The sequence below is a fragment of the Spea bombifrons genome, chromosome 3 (genome assembly GCF_027358695.1).
Source record: "Spea bombifrons isolate aSpeBom1 chromosome 3, aSpeBom1.2.pri, whole genome shotgun sequence".
Classification (NCBI taxonomy): domain Eukaryota; kingdom Metazoa; phylum Chordata; class Amphibia; order Anura; family Pelobatidae; genus Spea; species Spea bombifrons.
Window position 1 is genome coordinate 108,708,660 of NC_071089.1, and position 7,322 is coordinate 108,715,981.

A 7,322-nucleotide genomic window follows, 5' to 3' on the forward strand; every position below is an offset into this window, starting at 1 on the left:
TGTAATGAAGTGCTTGGTGCAAGTCTGCTGAAAAGTAATACCCTGCCCCTTGCTACGCCGTGCAAATTCTCGTGCACACCCCCAGACCCCATTTAAATCCAAAAAAACACCCCGGGGCTTCAGAGCCAGAGGATCAAACTTTCCCCCATCCACATGAATGCACCTGATCATAGATAAAGGGCAGGACAAAACCCCAGATAATTATCAGTGTTTCACATGCCTTTATGTTTTACACAAGTATTTCCTGCTCGTGATCTTCTGGTACCATTGAAGCTACTCCTCGTGACCTGGAAGTCTACCAGCAAGTGCTATATATATATATACACAGTATTAATGACTAAACAATCATATACAGAACATAAAGAGCCATATGTAAATTCAGTCAACGAAGGGCATCTCATCAGGGAGCAACTTATTCATAACAAAAGCATGTAAATACAGAAATGCAGTTGTTTCTCCTGCCTCCCTGACGCATGCGAAAACATATCCCTGACGCACGCTCTCTCTCTCAACCTTGGCCGCCGACCGCTTCCGTGTCCCCATATCCTTCACTTCTTCTCTTGCCTCTTATTGTTCTTCTGTCTCCTTTCTTCGTTCGCTTCTCCCCAGTGTCGGCCCCGTTGACCATGCATCCATGCACTCAAAAAGGCGAAGCCTCTACGCACACCCTCCCCGATTGGAGGAATGGCGGAGAGGCTTTCCCTGTGGTGTACACCATGGTTCCCAACCTTTGTGGAAGTATTCCAAGAGGCCAGAATATTGCAGATGGATTCCTGGAGAAACACAAATCCATCTGCATTATTCTGGCCATGGAGTGACCCACAGGGACTGCTTCTCCTCTGTTCCTCCAATCGGGGGAGAGGGTGTGCGTGGAGGAGCTGCCCTTTTGCGGAAGCGGATGAAGAAAGAAGACAAATGTACGAGAAGAGACAAGAGAAGAAGTGAAGCTGCCAAAAAGATGACGGGGCCAGATGGGAGGAGGTCGGACGACATTGACAGAAAGTGAGAGAGAGTGTGAGAGCGTGTGAATGAGTTGGGAAGAGTAAATGAGAATGAGAAAGCAACAACATGCGAAACTGAAATTCAGAGCCCTTCTCTAATTTTCTGTTTATTCCGTCGGGGTTCCTCCTCGCTTCTGGACATTCGTACAAATTGGCATATTTTGCTGAAGTTTAAATTTTGACGAATCTAATTCCATAAGCCTGACCTGATCTAAAAATACCGCATGCATTTCTAACAATTTGACACAAAGGAAATATTCTTCTGTGAATTTACCAACAAATTTTAAAAATGCACATAATCAGGCAAAACAAAACATAACACATAACCACAACATTCAAACTTAGTGTTATCAACAGAAAACTGGTGAATAATTGTATCTCTATGTTTGGCTAATGTATAAATGATTGTTGGTACCAACTGTGCGAGCGTTTCCACGTCTAAGGCTTTAATATTATTGACGGGCACACACATTATGTCTGCATATACTTGGGGAAGCTGTCGATGTTTGTGTCTTGTATACCAAATGTATATAGCTATATGTAGTATATGAATAAATACAGCCCTCCAGCTGTACTAGTTCACTAATAAATGGAGAAAGTAGACAAAAATGTAATGCTAAGAATCTTAATCCCTCTAAATGTCCAAAATACCTCATTAAGAGCTAATCGTGACATTGTGAAACATCAGGCTGCTAGTAAACCCATCACTGTTATGTTCTAAATAGTGCCCTGACCCAAATGAGAAGTGAGGAGAGGTCAGGACACAGAACAATCACTACAAAATATTATCATTATGATGTCAGTCATGACATCATTGCAATACAAAGACCTGGATTTTCAGGTTAGACCGACACATGGCGAAAGCTGTGCGTTACTGCGTTCATATAAAAGCCAATCACTCTACTCCACAGAAGGTGTTTCACTATATAGAAAAACTCTGGCACTTTGCACAATGGTTTATCCTCTAGATTGTAAGCTCACGAGCACAGCCCTACTTAAAGTATCAGCTTATCTTAGTCTGTCAGTTCTAGTTTTGTCAGATCCTTTGAATGCATGAACTGTAAGAAGCGCTGTTTAAATAAAATATGATAATATAATAATACTAATGACAATACTACTACTACTATAAATACTACTACTAATAATAATGACAATAATAATACTACTAATAATGACTACTACTATTACTAATAATGATAATTAATAATAATGATACTACTACTACTAAGAATAATGATTAATAATTATAATGATAATACTACTACTACTACTAATAATAATGATTAATAATTATAATGATAATACTACTACTACTATAAATACTACTACTAATAATAATGACAATAATAATACTACTAATGATAATGATAATACTACTACTATTAATAATAATGACAATACTACTACTACTACTAATATTAATAATAATAATGATAATACTACTACTAATGATAATAATAATGACAATAATAATACTACTACTGATAATGATAATACTACTAATACTTATAATAATGCTAATTAATAATAATGATAATACTACTACTACCAATAATAATGACAATAAAACTACTACTACCAATTACTAATAATGATAATAATAATAATGATACTACTACTAATAATAATAATGACAATAAAACTACTACTACTACTACTACTACTAATAATAATAATCATTTATAATAATATAATTATACCCATCGGTTTATTTATATTTAAAGGGATAATTGTGAATTTGGACCCATCCTTAAAAATTCAGATGATTAAGTTACTGCATTTAAGTTCTGCAATCAAGAAAATAATTTTCTTCCATCATCTGGATAAAGGTAAGTAGATGACAGATATGCAAAGTAAATCAGTCTGGGATTCCTTCCCCGAAATTCCTGTTCAGGTTGCGTATTAAAATGTCCTGTCAGACAAGGGTGGAAGTAAACAAAAGAAAGTCGGCTCAGTAATCAGACAACAAGACTCTTTAACCCCTTAATGACAAAGCCCGTACATGAAGTAACAGTTAAAGGCGCCGTCACACTTGGACTAAATATTAATTGCACTCTCTGGTATGTTAAGCAGATAAACCTTGGCAGATCTACCTTTTTAGTCTTTCGTCTTGCAGGCTTAATGACAAAAGAAAATAGAAATGTAGAAGAAGTTTTTTATGGGGTTTCTATGGCAATAGCCAATCAGTGCCTGCCATTGTGTCACATGGCAAGTTAAGCGTTCCCGTCAAAATTTATGAATTGGGCAAAACATTTTATAGTTAAAAAATACATTTTGAGAGAAGCCTACATGTTTACAACTGCTAGGAATGAAGTAATGCCGTATTTAGAGCGGGTGAAACAAGACTGAGAAATGTATCCTGCATTAACTGGCGAGGTAGAGAGACGCTAGCGATACTAATAAATGTACAATGTGACAAATGGCTATTTAAATGTACATTTTATTAAAGCCCCCACCCTCCTTTATCCTGAATTGAGTGCTGATCCCAACTAAAAGTGAAAACACACCGGGGAGCATGTTTTAATGAACACCTAGGGCACTGACATGCGCAGGCACTTAACAATGATCGGGAGCCAATAATGATGGGAGCTGCCATGGGGTAAATAACCAAAAAGAATGTTATCAAAGTGTAGAGCTTGGAGAAAAATGTAAAAAAGGAGAATTTCCGATGAGAAGAAACAAGAGGTCAAAATCTCAAACTGGTGGGTGGCCATTGCCTCTGACTCCGCCTACTTCTGCAAGCTGCAACGCCCACTCCATCCCTTCTCACCTCTAGCCACACCTCCAACGCAGGTGAGGGGGCACTTTAACTAGTTGCTGTAATAACATCTTGGTGATTGGCTACTACAGGGTTAATATTTGAAGACTTTTCGCCCGTGTGAAAAGTTCCTGGTTAAAATGTTCAGTTTTGGATACATCACCCCTATAATCAGGATCTAATGTTCAAGAGATCCCTTTAAATCCCATTTATATATATACTGTATATATCATATATATATATACCGTATATTTCATATATATATATAATTTCTCTATATCGATATCCGCACTAACATTGTCCACACTTTAAATCCTAACACAAATCCCTATTTTCAGTCCAGCAGTCTGGTCCGCACAATGTATAGATCTAATCTTTAATACCTTAAAGAGGATAATCTGGAGCCCTGTTATATCTGCATTAAAGCTGCACCTTACCACCCCCGTAAACTAATAATTTGTTAGCTAATGATTGTTATCTCACCTTAAATATATGCAAATGCATGAAAAAAAAAATCATATACGAAACTGAGCAAAATCCCAGACTTTCTACCCCTGCTCAGTGAATAGCCTGACACCTTCCCTGTAAACAGGTTTCATCCCATTGACATTTCAATCATTGTGTTTTGTTTTCTCCTTGCCCTGCTTGAAATGTTACATGATAGAGAATAACCCTAATTAATGGGAGACAGTTCCAGCTGTGTGGGTTGCTGTGGACTCCCTCCCCTGGGGTGATTTTGCCCGAGCGCTCTGTCTAATGACAGCGGCTCCACCTTAGCTGGCTGGTGACTGCTCTTCATTAAAGGCTGATCTCCCGGGCCAGAAGAAAAAGACACCCAGTGTTTCATCAACGCATAATGGGCATGCTGATTGAGTAAGGTGTGTGACTGGAGCGTAAAGCCACTTACAGACTACTCCCTTTCACAGAGTCCCCGGCCGGCAACAATCCCCACGAGAAGGAAGCATTTTCTCGCAAACTCTACTGTTCCAAAGGAAAAGTATGTGTGTGTGTGTGTTTATTTACATAGCACTGCGGGCACACGCAACTGAACTGATATGTATATCTGGATTTACAACACACACACGCACACACACACCTAGACACACACTAACCTTGGGCGCTCTCCTAGGCTTGATCCACAGCAGAGCCCCAGCCACCCCCTGCACACTGCGGAGCGATGGGACATCATATCCCGACATGCTGTGATATCCAAGTCCTCCCAAGTAACTGGCCTATATATATTATATATATATATATATGTATATGTTATATATATATTAATATGTAAGCTCGTTTGAGCAGGGGCCTCCTCACCTGTTACCTGTCTCTGTAAGTCAATATGTTATGTTACATACTACTGTTACATCCTGTCTACCCATTGTACAGCGCTACGGAATTTGATGGCGCTCTATAAAACAATAAATAATAATAATAAATTATAATATGTATTATATTTTATGTACACACATGGCTGGAAACTTTCTAATTCAATTGCCAGCCCTCCATAGGTTTGTACCGCAGCCAATAGAGTTCTTCACCTGCCTTTTAGACATTCTGTCAACTGATGTGCGACGTTAGCCACGACCCGCATGCGGATTTGGAAGATGTTGAAAGAGGTGATTGAGTATTATGAGCTAAGAAGTTACACCTTGTCAGATTCTCTGCAGCTAACACCTGAGCCGCGCATGGAACCGACGGAGCTCCTCGTTTATCATGCGAAGCCTCTGTAGGCACGCAATACAGGGCAGTGTTTTACTTATGAGCTGCAGCTTCCCGCACAATTCTGATCCAAGTCACAAAATGATTGTTTTTTTGTAACACTTTAATGCTTCGGAAGCAAATGTATGTAAAGAGTTAAGGGTAATGTGCGGAAGGCACAATAAAAATAATTGCATAATGGGGTGAATAAAGTGTATCAATCAAAAGCTTAATTTCATTATTGAAATTATTAAACCCCTTTCAGACGTTATTTACACGTCTGTCGATGACATAAACGCGCTGCGTGGAGGATAACAATGATCTCAGAGGTAGATTTAATGAGTGAGTTCAGGTGTATTTCTTGCCGTAGTCATGGAACTTTTAATAATGTTCTCGTATTGCCACGGGCGTCTCTCTCTCTCTTGAGTCTCAAACATTTCAGAAGCTTTTTCCGTTTCTGTGGCAACATCCAATCAGTGCCTGATTTTGTATCATGTGACAATAAAGGGTCCCTGGCAAAAAATTAAAAGTCAGGGAAATTTTTTCGTTGATTATTTTTGGGAAGGTTTTGGGCATCCAGCATGTCTAGGAGAGATTTACGTTGCATTTAATCGATAAAGGATTAAGGGGTGTAGGTGTTCTCATTCAGAATGCTTATTTGACATGTGACACAAAAGCAGGCTTTGATTGGTTGTTGCCAGAGAAGCAGAGCGTCTTTTTTTTAGTTGTCTTGGGGGTTTTGTTTAGAAAGGATCTGAAAAGATCGAAAGTTTATTTCCTTACAAAGCCAGAGAGCTCAATGAATGTCTTGTCTAAGTGGAACGGCACCTTTAAGCACTTAATTAGATTTGCTTTAATGGAAGTCTAGGGGTCATTGAAAAGAAGGTGGATCTAACAGTTATAGATTAAAAAATAGGTATACATTTCATGTCCCCCAATCTGGGAATCCATTTAAATCCATTAATTCATTTAATTGGGCTGGTAATTAATTTTAATGAATTAATCTGTGTTATAGAGTATGTGCCGGCTGACTTTAGACTCACTAATTGGTCGGTATTAATTACCTTAATCAGATCTAAATGTTTCATTATTGCTCTAAACCCGTGACAAATTAGATCCTCCACCCTGCCTCAGCCAGCAATGGCCCAAACAATGTTTCCCTCTTATCTCCTCGCTTTCATCTAACGAGCTTTCGTCACATTTTTCACATTTCTGCCACGATTCACTCGTGAAACTTTGTGAAATATTTTTTTCACAAATAATACTTTTATTTTTGTTCAAATATCGCTAGTTTTTGTATGATGTATGGATGATGAGGGACAGTCCAGTCGTCGTATGCACTTTATTGTATACCTGAGAAGTCACTTTATATTCACGTGATGACCCCCTCGCAAGTGCATCAGGGGATTTTGCAGAGCCCCCCCATATGTATTTGTCCCCTTCCCAGCTATTTTCTGAGCAGAACATGAAATACTGCCCGTCAGCCCCACTGTTGGCTTGTAGATGTAGTAGAGGTCTGATGAGACTCCCCTCGTGCAGAAAGTGTTCCCATTCATTTCCCCGGGAGAGCTTTCCTTCCACTGATTGGCTGTTTCAAGTAATCAATCAGTAGTGAGAACCAACAGACGGAGATGGGGAGCTGCAGCTTCTCCTTAAGGTAAGTGAGTTAATCTTTTCTTTACGTACATTAATAAGCATTGAATCGGTGAAACCGTCCCTTAAAGTGGAATAACTCTATAGGGCGTCTATCGAGTTGCACCAATCCATCCCGATTCGCTGGGCTATAGCTATTCATATAATTTATATAATCAACCAAACTCTGACTCCATCACCAACAGCACCAGAAATAACCGGTCCAGCCATTC